The sequence below is a fragment of the Bactrocera oleae genome, chromosome 4, assembly GCF_042242935.1.
Source record: "Bactrocera oleae isolate idBacOlea1 chromosome 4, idBacOlea1, whole genome shotgun sequence".
Classification (NCBI taxonomy): domain Eukaryota; kingdom Metazoa; phylum Arthropoda; class Insecta; order Diptera; family Tephritidae; genus Bactrocera; species Bactrocera oleae.
In genome coordinates, this window is record NC_091538.1 from 36,362,170 (window position 1) to 36,377,848 (window position 15,679).

A 15,679-nucleotide genomic window follows, 5' to 3' on the forward strand; every position below is an offset into this window, starting at 1 on the left:
TACTATGTTTAAAATTAATACTAATACTATTAAAGTGAAACTTTTATTACATCGTCTCAAATTTTTTGGGCTGCGTTTGCATGTCGTTTTTGTAATGCTCTATACATATGTGTATATGTACATACATATGTGCCGAACAAATAATGCATACACAAACCTACGTACACATATGCGTACACATGTAAATACGTCACCGGCAAAAATAACAAACATTGTTCTTCAAAAACAAGAATCGTCTCAAGTAGCATAAGCAGCACACACACATGTCAATATGACAGCCAAATTGCTATAGCGACTCACGCGACGACAAAGCGTCACAACATTGTGTTGTTGGTAGAAAATCCGAGCTGTTTCGGAAACAACAAACGAACGATTGCCGATTGTCACCGCTTCCCTTGCCGCTCTAACAGCTTTGCCAATAAACCATCGTAAATATGTATGTTTATGCATGAGCATGCATATATGTATATCGACGCAGATTTTTGCGAGCCATATAAAAATATTTTTAAATTGTAAAATATTTTAAATCGACAAGAGCTATGCCATTTTTGTCACTTTTTCCTGCGTTTGCCGGGTTGACACTTTTCCTTTCAAGAAGGAACATCAGAAAGTTGTTCAATTTATGATTTTTAGCTTTTGCCATCGTCGCGAAAAAACGCTTGTGGGCAAACACATGCTCGGAAAGATGTGTATAACGTTTACTTTTATGAATGAGTCAACTTCGCTTGTTAAGAGTAAGCCTGCGTTCATGAATGAAAATGTTGTTGTTGTGTGATTTACTATAAATTTGGCTTCGACACATTGATTCTTTGAAATGAAACCAAAAAAACGTGAGATTTCGCATGAAGCAATTAGTATACATATTTACATACATATGTACATATGTTGTAGGTAGACAGATATACATAAAGTATGCGTTCTTTCATATTTGTTTAGATGCACACATAATTATATACATATATTTATATATATATGAGCATATGTGCGACCGCTTGGTCTTTTCAGATGTTATCAAAGCTTTTAATGATCATGCCATTTAATAGAATATTATTCCAAAAATTATTAATTTAATGTCTACGATATGAAAATAAGTTTCACTTTTACCGTGGTTTCATAAAACCACACAATAGTTTTCTATTATACTATGTTTATCAGGGATAATGTCGGCTTGTAAAGGTAAAAGAATTTTTTAAATTGGTCCAGTAGTTTCTAAGTATATTTTAGTACAAACAATCAAATCTTTTTTTACCTTTACAATATGAGTAATTTTTGACTTACTTTCTGTCGTGAAAAAAAAGACGTAATGCTTTTGTTTTCCCTGATGGCAGGTAAATCTTTTAGTAGGTCCGAAATTTTCCTTTCTGCTGCATTAGCAAGTTCCGTCCGCTGTTTCTTTGGGTCAAATTCACTCTTCAGTTTATGCCATATTTCATCGCAAAGCTTTTGTGCGGCTTGAGGGGTTTTATCGAAATATCGTCTCTTCACAGCAGAAAACAATCGCTGGTGCACTTTTTGTAAGTCAATAACCATCGCCAATAAAAATCTGCGCGGATAAACGTGTTGCATCGTTCACGTTCGTACTCAGATTGACAGCGAACGCAGGCCGCAGGTCCGCAGCGGTGGCGGTGCGCGCCGAAGACAAAGGAAGCCGACTTTGTTTAAACAGCGCCGATTTCTTTTATTCTCCGAGTCGCCGCCAATCTTCGTTTAATAAACACAGTGTCGCATACAAACTATATTCATAGGTACGATGTTATTTATAGTTTAAAAAAATAATGTAGACATGCCTTGACCTTGTAATAAATAAATAAATAAATAATGAGCTCAATAATTAATACCATTAAATACTTGCAAAATATCACAAGAACATTATCTTTCCTTAGTATGAGACATGTATTTAAGTATAAGTATAGTATTAATATTTACTTTTATTAATTATGTAATGTTGTAGTTATTATTTAAGTATTGTGTTTATTAGTATGCTTAGATCTTTAAAACTACGCAACGGATTTTGATGCGGTTTTTTTAAATATATAGACTGATTCTTAAAAAAGGTTTATATGTATAATACATGTAAGTACCACGGGAAGAAATTTCTTTTTAGAAATAATCTTTTTGTACGTGAAAAATAAACTATAAATAAATAAATAAGAATGACGTCAATTTCGAAACGCCCCCCCCATCTATCATTTACCGTCATCCGCAGGATTTTTTTAAAGCAACATTTTTGCAGTCTAAATCATCGAAGAGATCGTTCATTCTCTTCACAAATAACTGCGTAGGCTTGACACATTTTTTTAAATATTCGTCAGAGCCGAATAGATTTTGGCTATAGGCCATTTCTATGCCAGCCGCGACCGAATTACTCAGAACTTGAGTTGCACGTTTTACAGACATTTTTTCAAAGGCGCTGGGATATATTATATGTGGGACTCTGTTAGTTTTGGACAAATCTTAAAATGTATATTGCTCTGATCGATAGAGTATAGTTTTTTAATAATATTGAAACTGACTATTCCATCGGGACTTGAAATATCATTTTTCATTAACGTATTGCGGACAGACTTAAATAGGTGGCAGTAATCATATAAGCAATACACTTTAGAACCTTCGTGCATGTAAAAGGGGTTTTCTTCACTAATTTGCATTAAATTGAAAATTGAAGAGTTTGGTCCCCCCTGATCGCAGACTAAAGCCTTTACGTTAAGGCCAATCGACTTCAGTGCTGCGATATTTTTATTCAAAATTTCAAATAAATTTTGACTTTGAAATCCACCTTTGGAAATATAGTAAGAAAACACATATTTCCAACTTGAACTCAACCCTTTTACCATAAAAAAACAACATTTACTACCTATTTTCATTTCGCGATGGCCTTCCCCGTAATCTACAAACCCATCAATGATATCTCTAACTCGATTATAAGTTAGATCGGACTTTATGATGATTTCATCAAATAAGAGAACGCAATTACGTTCTAGAACGGACATATTTTTGGCAATTTTGCCTAAATTTCCCATGACATTGGCATCGACGCCAGGGACAACATACCTAATGGAGCGCCATCTCAAAAGAGAGTTCTTGCTTGGTAAAGCGAAACCTAAATCGTCACGCATGAAACTGTAAGATTTGGTGGACATATAGTTAATATTTTGTACCAATGTCTTTTCATTGTCATTAAAGAAAGTGCGTTTTGTGACGATCATCCTAACGAATGTTACAGCATCAGAGCTTGAAGTTTCATCCGCAACTATTGCACGATCTTTAAGTTCTTTATACTCTGTTTCAAGCTGCTTTTTAACCCCCTCTAACTCTTCGATTTTTTTATTAAGTTTGAGCGCATTACTTTGATAAAACCGTGCGGATCGAGCAAAGTGTTCGCGGCTGTCTAATGCAGAGCCTACCTCGTTATTTTGTGTCCCTAATCCTAATCTTTCTTCTTCTAAAATGGAATATTCTTCGAATTCCCTTAAGGTTATGTCGTCCTCCCTATCTCCTACAGCTACCTTAGGACGTTCATCAGTGTTAGTGACGGGCGGGCACACCCAATCAGAGTAATTACTAGAAGAGCTACGATTTAGTTCTGACTCTAATCTGAAACATGGAATAGCCCCAGGCAATAGTTTGAATCTAGAGACGTACTCTGGGTCAACATGGTTACGACAAATAAATAGAGTATCGGAAGGCGACACGACTATGTTGCAAGCCTCTGCCCAACGAACATCGTCCTTTTTAGGGAACTCAAACAGCGTCGCCTGCCTAGAAACGCAGCTGCTAATGCAGCATCTTCTTCGGGGCAGTGGACCCGTCCACAAATGCCTAGGTGCTTCGTCGTAACCTAATTACATAAAAAATTTATATTCAACACCTGTTCATGTTGTATGTATAAACGTATATAATAATTACATTAAAATGTAAATATTATAACATATAATATTATTATTGCATTTATTTTATATAATATAATTTTAGCTGACTCGAACTAAAATATATCAGTAAAACTAACAAGTAAGGAAGAGTTAAGTTCGGATGTAACCGAACATTTTATACTCTCGCAAAGTATACCATACTCGTTTTAGATTTCACCCATTTTCATTTATGTATATATAACCCTATATACAGCAGTTTTAAAAAACCATGGATACTTCACTAAATATTAATGTAACACCAATAATAAATATTATTGTTTTACCATCATCGCACATCATTGTACATACTTATATTAGAAGTATCAGCAAATATACTAATGTTTATATATGTACATATGTTAATATATACTCTCAATATTATACTCTCAATATACATACATGCCTACATACACATACAACTGTATGGATGTAATATATATAGTTTTTCTAATCCTAATAAAGTTAAACAAGCGATATTTATATAAACTACTCTATATAATTTTATATTATTGAAAGAAGAAGAACTTACCAAGGTTGAGGGTAGGCACAGCATGTGCCTTCAATTTTCTCACGCCCACTGCACTTCGCTCGAAGTGTTTAATGCAAACGAATGTATTGTGGGCGGGTAAATCCAGCGGTGGTGGGATTTTGAGGTTTTCCACCCACTTTTGGAGGTCCTCCTCGTTTTTGGGAAACGAAAACAATCTTTCCGATTCTTCAATACACTCGCGAACGCGACACTTCCTTCTCACTGACGTTTTCAATTTATATTGTATAATTAATAAAAATAGTAAACCCACAACGGAAAAACGGAACGAATTGATCTACTCGCGTCGAAAATCTTTTAAAACTAAAATTCCTTTGACTAAAATTCCGTTGACCCTTCCTCCCTTTCATTCATTTTGGCGTAATTTCCCCACTAAAACATATATTAACTACAATTAGAAAAAAATCTAACTACTTGCGTTTTGGCGCAATTTCTCCACTAAAACATATATAATATACAAGTACTTTTCCAATCAAAAACCACCTGCATATATTGTAAACACACATGTATTAACTTCTGTGGTTTGTTTTGGCGGGATTTCCTAACTAAAACATGTATTAGAAAAAGTTAGAAAAAAGCACTTGCATATATGGTTATACATATATATATATATTAGCTTTTCCCTTCATTGGCTGTTTCTCACATATATTTTTCATTTATTAGCATTGTTTTTCTCATTTAACATTTAAAATGCTCAATTCTGCTATTTTGCTCTCCGCAGGGGGAAAATTCTGGTGAAATCAGCTTATAATTTGTTTGTGGTGAAATGCACTAATGTTGGCGAGTAACCCTCCGTCAAGAGGAACATTTTGACAATCGGCACACCATGAACCTTCTCTATGATATACGTTCTCTGGTTTATCGTCGACTCTGATTTGTTCTGGTATTTGTGTTCGCCAGAATATTTTATTTTGACTACCGATGGTTTATGCCTTAACTAGATGTATAAAACAGGCCTACAAGACGGGTAAAAGTTTGTCAAATGGTTACCGATAGGTTATCAGTAATTAATGCATTAAGTAGCCTCTCGAGTTTTGTTCTAGCCTCGGAAAAAAGTTAATATTTCTCCTCTTTTACTACACGTCGTGTGATTATCTTACTCGCTCTCTCTCATTGCTTTTGCGCAAATGCTACATATATTTTATATACTAAATTTATAGTTAGAAGAATTTAAGTATTGTAAACGTGGGGTGCGAACCCACATTGGTAACTAGTGTAAGAAGGGAGGTGCTTGACATCACTCGTAGTAACGAACTTACGACGGGGCTGATCGGGCAATGGAGGATGTCATCCATGTCAGATCATCGTATCATAAGATTTGCACTAGGGGTAGAAGTCAGACAACCACCTACGTATCCCCAGAAACACGGACTGGGCCACTTCTAGGGATACGCCTAAAATAAATGTAAATGGGAGGGGGCAGCTGGACGGCAGTGCCACTGCTTCTGGACTGGAGAGCAGATTGTCTGCGCTAAACCAGTCCATTATAGAGGCATATAACGGCAGCTGTCCCCTAAAGACGACCACCAAGAGCCGAGGTTGTTCCTGGTGGTCAAGTAGGCTCTCAGAACTACGAAAAACGGTACGCAAGCTATTTAACAAGGCCAAGCGTACCGGGAACTGGGAGAACTACAAGAGCAGCCTAACTGCTTACATCAAGGAGATTAGGTCAGCAAAGCAGAAGAGCTTCAGAAAGTTCTTTGAAAGCGTCTCCTCGACGCCAGAAGCTGCAAGGCTGCATAAGTCTCTGGCCAGAGGCAATCACGGCTCTTCTACTAGCGCACTTCCCGAAGGCAATTCGAGAGGGCCAGATTCAACCTATCGTCGAAAGAAAGCCATCACGCTTAGATTGGACAGTCGCAAAACAGCTCTTCACTGTGGACTTCATCAAATGGGCTGTGGCATTCTTCGAAAAATATAAGTCCCCGGGTGCGGATGGCATTTCTGCTACAGGGGGAGCAGGTGCTACTGCCCCACCTTGTTCGGCTGAGGAGGGATAGCCTAGCGCTGGCATATATTCCGGACTGTCGCGGATGACACTCTCTGCGATATTGTACAAAGGGGATTGGGGCTTGCAAAGGGGTGGTGTAGTGCGGTTGGCTTAAACATTAACCCTTCCAAAACTACAATCATACCGTTTACCAGGCGCAGGTTACTGCCAAGCTTCAGAAACCTATCCCTAGGCGGCATGAAGCTGCAGATGGCTCACACGGCCAAGTATCTAGGCATCACGCTGGATTCCACTCTACGGTGGAAGCAGCATGTGGACCTGACTTTAGCCAAAGCTACGAAAGCGCTCATGGTTTGCAATCGACTTGCTGGGAAATCATGGGGCTTCAACCCAAGGATTATTAGATGGTTGTACATTATGATTGTGAAACCGATCATAACATAAGGAGAGGCTTGGGTTTCCAAAGCATCACAGACTTCGGTAGGACAACACTATCATGACTTGCCTGCATCTAAGCGTCGGGCGCGATGCGTACGTGCCCGACTGTAGCACTGGAAGTAATGCTGGAACTCACACCTTTACATATAGTGATCGAACAGACGGTCAAACAGACGCTGCTTCAAATGACAGCAGAGGAATTGGCAAAGGGAAGGTAATCTCGTCCCAACAGATGAGGGTCCTAAGCGACGAAATGCCACTAGCCCTTCTCCCAAGGGACAGCATTACCAAAGCAGTATGCTTCACTGGACCTACTGCTAAGGGATAGTATAAGTGGTACACCGACGGCTCGAAAACGGCGGAGGGGATTCGTGCAAAGTATTGCCATACTAAGCGATAGTCAGGCAGCACTAAAAGCGATCTCCGCTTTTGTGGTCAAGTTGCTATTAGTGCAGGAGTGCATAGAACGGCTGAACGGTCTGGCAAACCACAATAGAGTGCACCTCATTGGGTGCCTGGTCACAGGTGTATAGCCGGAAATGAACTGGCTGACAAGAGCGGGCAGGGAGAAACATTGGCAACATCTCCAAGGCATGCACCATGCTAGGTTACTGATGGGGGGTTTCGACCTCAGACGATTTAAAACCGTAATCAATCTCCCGAGAAATAAATTCCGGCTACTTGCCGCGTTCTACACCGGCCATTGCAGGCTCAATAAACATCTATTCAACATGGGCTTAGTCTCTTCTGCAAATTGCCGGTTCTGTGACATGGAGCCGGAAACCCCAGAACATCTGCTAGTGGACTGCTCAGCAGTCTGCAGACGCAGAATTAAGGCCCTGGGGTCCATGTTTTCCAACAAGGATCGCATCGCTTCACTAGCACCTAGCAGTATACCAGAGTTCATCTATATGCTAGATCGCGGTGTATACCTCTATCCATATCTATCTATCTATCGACATGTTTATAGATATTTAATATTAATTGTTAAACTTTTATAGTTTGTAACGAAGCTTTTTTGCTGCCCCTGCTTCTTGTGATTTGCTGAGATATACTCGCCGTGTCCAGGCTTCGTTACAATAAATTTGTAAACTATGGCACTTTTTACAAATCGTATTTTATTAAATTTCCATACATCTACAATTTCTCCCTCGTTTACTTCACTATACAAAATGGTGTCTTCCGCGTTGTAGTGGCGTCACCCGAGGATAGCGCCATGTCAGAGTAGCGGTTTGCGTGGCCCGTTAGCGCGTCACTATCACGCAGAATTACGGAGGGCAGTGGTAGCGGCCGCGATGCCAAGCGTGGAGCAGGTCAGAGAATCGACTCACTACCCACTTCACGCGTGACTTCCAGCCTTCGTACGGTAAAGAGTGAAATGCCTGCCAGAGAATCGACTCACTGCGAGACATTCACTCCTTACCGCAGTAAGTGTAGAGGCTCCTTACCGTCAACGCTCCCGTTGAATAGCTATTATACGATAGCGTATTCTACTCTGCCGCGCTCTGGGGGTGCTAAGCGACTTACGATGACTTACGTTTGCGTCCTGTAGTGATGATGACCGACTGATACGGGCTACAACGACGATTCTGTCGCTGCGTGCGTTGACGCTCGTGTGTGCTACGAAGACGACGCTCGGGTGTTTCTGCCGGCGTTCGTGTATAGTATAAAATAATCCCGGACCACAGGAGACTGTGTTGGCGACCGAAAGTTAAGGGTTGAGTCGGTCAGAGGATCAACTCACTATCGTGCTCACCCTTAACGAACGGCGTTCACAACTTAAGACACTAAGACTAGCCAGAGGATCGACTCACTGCTGAGTCTAGTGTCGTACGTGTGCTCGGTGTTACAGTCCTGTGCTGACTGCCTGATGATCGGCCTGCTGTGTTGTTTGCTCGTGCGTTCGCAACATGTTGCTTTAGGATGTATGTTGCTAGAAGTAGCGTGTTTTTTCCGTTGCAGACCAATACTTGCTGTGTTGTTTACGTGGCGTGATTTTACCGTATCGTTTATAAGTGCTTGCTATGTTGTATTTTTTTAATAGGGTGCGTCTTCATGCGTTGTGTGGGCTAAATTCCATATGGATATTTAGTTCTCACAAGTTTGCAATATTGGTTACATTAATTTATTAATTATTAATTTGCTCACATTATGAACACACATGTCTGCTTATTAACAATATTATTTAAAATTAATTAATTTAGTAGTTAATACTAATAGGAAACTTAAATTTTATAGTTTAAAAACTAAAAGGGAGGTATTGAAGTCGAGCTTGCAAACTTTCGAAATTTTCAGATATTTAAAATTGAATAATAAGGGACCCAGTTTATTGGGGAATATATTCCACACCGTACAAAAAATATTAATAATGCACCAACACTCGCAATTAATATTTAAGTGAAATGTTTATATTTTCTGTGCATTATATTACGATATATAATAATACATTAGTAATTAAATTAATAAATGTAAAGTTGACGCGTTAGGCGGCGAGGAGCCAAGTATATAAGTTATATTTTTATTATATTTAGACTGTTCCTTTATTCGGTAGCGACTATTTAAATAATCGTTATTTTTTTATTATCACTACTTTTACTTTAAGTAGTTTGAATATTTATGTGCGTTGTGAGTGGTAGCGACGGTTTTGTCGACTACCACGGAATTATGTTATTTTAAATAAACACAAGTTGAGTTCCGTTCTAAAACTGTTTTATTAAAATTACATTTCTCTTATTTATAACCTACTATTACTATCGCCGCTACTGCCATTGACGCTGCTTTTCTAAGTTTCTGCTGACGCCTAAGCTTGTGTAAGGCATTGCGTTACATCCGCCGGTCACACGGTCGGTGGCTACTGCAAGGTATTGAATTGCGGCTGTCGGTCATTCAGAAATCCAAACTGCATAGGTTGCAATTTTGGCAGTTCAAGAGACTGACTTAGTTAACTATTCTTAACTACTCCCTCTTCCAAAACATGGGCATCCTCGGCCATATCCAACCTTTCCAGTACTCGCCGCACAGCCTCCGAAGTTTCATTTCGTCGCCGACGCATCAGTAAAACGATTAATCCAATTGTGGTTACGGAGATGATGGCACAGATTACGGCGGTAGCGACTGGTGTAGCAATTGTTCGTATGCGTAGTTCGGAGAGGCGTTGCAAGTTCTTTTCACTCAACTTGTGAAGGAATGGTAAGCTTAGCAGGGCATGATGGTAGGTTACGTTGAGTTGCGCTGAAGTCGCCAGTTGGGGAAGTCTCTTCGGATAGTCATTGAAGTTGACATATTTTGTACCATTGATAAAGGCGGTGCGTTTAAACGTAACAAGGTAAGTGCCGTTCACAAACACTTCAGGGCCATCATCTACGCTAACCTCGACCAGCGCATCATTTACCACCACTATACCGTCGTCTATGACAGAGATGGGGCTAAATTAGTGGACCTGGTGGCACAGTGGGATACGATGCCAGAGTGGAGACCTTGCGCGCAGGTTCCATTTATGGCATCTCTACAGAACGTTATCATTGTCATGTCAACGCAAGAAGTAACAGCGGTGATGCTACCTTCACAGTCAGCTATGATGTTATCTAGCGAGTGCAATATACGGCCAGCATGCGATACGGGAAGAATAGTATTATTTTTACATAATAACTTAGGTCTAGGGAAGCTGATTACAAAAATTATTACTTCTTTATTCGCTAAAACCTTAACTCTAGTTATCCTAAGCAATTGGGTTATTGTAACTCCCGTAAAACCCTCCTTCATAACCGCCTCTGTAATAGCTGTATCAAAATAACTGTATCGGAAGTTTTCATTTGAGGTTGTCCTTGTGAACCACCCTTCCCTTAATAAGAACGATTGTTCCTAAATCAGCGTGAACCTTCTCTTCAATATGCAATGGGATGACCTTGTCGCCCAACCTCTTGTTGGATTTTTCTCTAACTTCGAAGACCATATTCTGGCGATAAGCGTTGCTCCGATCTATTTGCCTTGCAGCAATATTCGGGAAAATATGTGAACTGGCATGGAGGATCCCAATCCCCTTCTTCGCTAACAAATAAAGAGTATCTGTTTCATAGCCGGCTACATTTTCAGCTTCTATTTCCGCCGCTGCATCATAAGCAGCTTGATCGTATTGATTTTTGTATTGGGATACATCATTTTTTTCTTGTGTCAAAAAATTTACGCTCTGGCGTCTGTAATCAGACATTCTTTGAGATGCTGCTTCCCGACAGGACACATATAGTTCCTGTGAGCCATCGATCTGGGACCGACTTAACTGCATCTAGCGGTTCATGACATTCGACACCGTCTATAATTTTTATTGGTTCGTAGGCCTTGATTTCGGGGGCTGTCACAGTTGTGGATTGGTTTGTAAGCTGCTCTATCCTGGCTTCCAATTCTTTTCTTTGAACCTGCAGTGCGGCACTAACGGCCGCATATATAATACCTTGCAACTGCTGTTCATTCATATCTTGCCCGCGTTTGATTCGTTAGTTTAAGTCGACAGTTACACAGTCATACAGTTACAGTCAATACAAATACTACTAAAGAGTCGATATATGGCGGATATGAAAAGGGGTTTCACTTACATAATTATATTGAGATTTTCTTTCTTCTACGTTGATTGTGATCTTCTTTGTTCCTCCTTGGTTGCAATCTTCCTTCTTGCACGTTGCTTGTAATCTTTCTTCCACGTTGGAATGGCAATTTGCGGACTAATAATTCAGTACTTTTCTCGTAACGACGAATTTCATGTACCGGGACAATAACGATGGGGTTTTGTTATTATTATTATTTTTTTGACAGCACTTTTCACGAGCCCCACGTTGGGCGCCAGTTATGTATTTATTATATTTAGACTGTTCCTTTATTCGGTAGCGACGGTGTTGTCGACTACCCACGAACTATTTAAATAATCGTTATTTTTTTATTATCACTACTTTTACTTTAAGTAGTTTGAATATTTATGTGCGTTGTGAGTGGTAGCGACGGTTTTGTCGACTACCACGGAATTATGTTATTTTAAATAAACACAAGTTGAGTTCCGTTCTAAAACTGTTTTATTAAAATTACATTTCTCTTATTTATAACCTACTATTACTATCGCCGCTACTGCCATTGACGCTGCTTTTCTAAGTTTCTGCTGACGCCTAAGCTTGTGTAAGGCATTGCGTTACATCCGCCGGTCACACGGGCGGTGGCTACTGCAAGGTATTGAATTGCGGCTGTCGGTCATTCAAAAATTCAAACTGCATAGATTGCAATTTTGGCAGTTCAAGAGACTGACTTAGTTAACTATTCTTAACTTATACATATATCGAAATCACTTGTGGAGCTGCCGATTGAGTAGACACGGAAAAAATCGTTGATTCATCGCAGGTATATAACGAATGAAGATAGCGCGCTGGGTCGTGTTTGTATTGTATGAGGTGTATCTGCTGCGGAGACCATCCTTTTTTTTTGCTGAGCGTACACCACCTCGTGCGATGTTGTGGTGTGTTGTCCCGTGTGGTGATGCATGAGTGTGGTGTATTGTGGTGCGTTATACTAGGGTGTGTCATTTATTGCCCGGGTGAACTCATATAAAAAGTTGAGGGTATTTAAAATCGATATGTTATCCACGGTGGTTACCTTACCTACAGGTTAAGAAACATCAAAAAATTATCTCAAATTTTAACATTGTTTACTTCCCGTAACACTTTGTTTTTTTATTACCTTTACCTTAACCAAACAAATTATTAACGTGGGTTACCTATTTTAAGATAACCAAACAAAATATTCAATTCTCAGCTGAAAACATTTTCTAAGCCTACAAAAGATTTTGGATTAATATGAAGAAATCTTCCACTTTCAATGTTGTGCTAAAATGAACCAGAAGAAACAAATTTTAATAAAAGTATATAAACATATAAAATTTAAAATAAATAAAGTATATAAACATATTCAACATAGAAATATACAATATTGGCCAGTTATAATTAAATTATTTATACTTATTATTATATTTATATAATACCGATATATGGCCTCAATTATACGGTATAATATCTAGAATATAAAATTTACTTACTTGCATTCAGTAAGCTGTCATTACATCACACAAGGCCAAAGGACGATAGTTTACGTACAAGCCGTAGAACTTCAGCCCAGCATTCTTTTCCTTCTTAACCGATTTACGCACAGCCTCTATACTCAACACTTGGAATATTTCAATTCAATACGCAGCAATCATGGCGAATAGCGTGTGGGATTGAAATCGGACAGCTCATAGTAGACAGTATCCTCCGAGATGACAGTCCTCTGCGTATAAATAGCAATGTTGACCGTTACTTTCCGCAAGGTGGTGTAACCAAACGACACAGGACATTCTTTGCCTTCACGGCGTCCCGCGCTGCACTATCAGTAAGGAATATTCTTAAAGCACAAAATAAGGCAACCTTCCTTGGAATCAAGATTGGGAAAAATATCACTCGCTCGGGCAGCATTAAGAGTTTTCCTCCGTCCTCTACAATTATATTTAATCAATTCTTTAGAAGAAACATAAAATTTAAGAACTTACCTTCTTTATAAATGCATTTTGAATCTATAAAACAAATTAAAATAATATACGTTTTAACACGCATATCAAAACACACGCTTACCTCAAAAAAGATTGAGAGAGAGCGGTAATGCATTGTCCGAACTGGAAATGGAGTGGGATAAATTGTGTGGCGATCGTGAAGTGTTGTGTAAGATATTTCCTGATGGTGATTCCAAGGTTGGTTGCCTTATTTTGTGCGTTAAGGTTGGAAAGATCAATTACTTACATTGTCTTGCCTCCTTTAGGTTGTATTGCCATGCTATTTGCAGCGCTCCCCGTTTTGCACGAAGTATGTAGCAGAAGAATTCCGTTAGTCGGCCGAGGCATTCAAATGGTTGATTGATGTTTTTATGTGGTTAGAAAATGTCATCTGAACATAGGTAACCCATGTTAGTAATTTATTTGGTTACCAAAACAATGTTAAGATAACCAAACCAAAAATGCACTAGTTGTTATGCACACGAGTTCTTTTACAGGAACGAATTCGATAAACCCAATTTTCGAGTATTTTTTTCACTAAACTAAGTCGTATTCCATGAATAGTACGTTCAATATTGACTTTTAAAGCTAGAAGGGGGTCTGGTTTATTGCTAAAGACCAATGACTTCAAATAACCCCACAAGAAGTAGTCTAATGGTGTTAAATCCCAACTTCTTGGAGGCCATTCTAATATTGCTCCTTCTTTAAATACATCTACATATCTCTTTATTATTTTTTAATTGTTTTATATTTACCATTTTTTTCAAAATTAGAAATGTCCATTAAATCAGTTATAGTCAATCGTCCGTGTTCATTTTGAATTATATTTTTTATTTGATCTAAATGTAAGATTGAATGGATTAAAATTTCTGCTTTTTTCCATAGATATTGTATGAACCATATTTTGTAGTTCAGTGATTAAAAATTGATATTTTCTTTTCATAAAAAGTGTGACTTTTCATTTACATTTTAAATGTAGTTAAATTAGTAATGTGAAAAATGTCGCCTTAGTCATTCTGGGCTTTAGTTTATTTTTCTCCCCTATTATTTTCTTTTTAGTATATTACATACTCATATATTCTTCCTATATGGTATGCATCTAGCGAAAGGGATATGGGTATTGTTTATTTCGTATAGGAGTTTCAACAATTGTTGTGATTTCTGCCTTTAATTCTGTTCGAAACGGTAAATTCATGTCTATTGAGTAATATATTTGGTTTGTTGTTCATTTCGTATTTTTTCTCAAATATTCAATTCTTTCTTTTTTAAGCCGGTATTTTGTTCGGATGGTGCTTCGGAGAGCTCTTCTTCCAAAGTAATTTCGTTTAGATATTTTGCTTTATTTTTTGTTTTACAATATATTTTTTTATTTTTGTTGCCGGTATGACCATCGACTGGCGTTGTAGAACTTTTGTGTTCACAATACATTTTTTGTAATTAATATATTTATTGTGCTCGTAAAAATCTTAAGCTGGTGCTTTAGGAGTCTCTGCACCCAAAGAAATTATATCTTCTTTAATGTTTCCGACTTTTAAATTTCCTTTACTCTCATGTTTCTCAGATTTACTTCCTAAGCTAAATATGTCTTCTTCTTTTTTATTATTTATCAACTTTTTTTCTTTTAAGTTTCCTTAAAAGATTTGAATCCAATTCTCTGTTTCTAAATTTTTGATATCGTAAAAAATTTGTCTTTTACCAAATAGGATAATATTATATGATAATAACGTGTTATCGAAAATTCATTTATTGTTTTTACTATTTTATATATATTTAATTAATTTTTATTCTCATAAAGTCCTGATTTTATATAACAACTTGTTGCTCTCGTATCTACAAGTATTTTAAAATTTTGGCCATTAACTCTGTCATGTAGGAAAATATAAAGCAGAGTCATTTTGATCTAAAAATTATTCTCTTTAATGTTATTTATTCTATGGGTTTTATTTTGTGGTTGAGTACTTAGTTGTGCGCTGCCATATCTACAGTATTTATTCGTGTATTCTATACATTATCATTTATGTTATAATGCGCTCGGTTTTGGACTCGAATACTTGGATCGACACCGCATTTGGCAAATCCCTTGATGATAGTGAAAATAATATATTTGCTTGATTTTCATTTAGATCTGTTATAAATATGCGCAAAGCATCCCGCCTATTTTTTGAGTTTAATTCTTTAGTTATGGCGTAAGTCATTATTGTTTTGTTAACTAGCAAGGTTGATTTCTCATTAACCTTATTATAATCAGTAATTGAATAATTGCCCTGACGCAAAAT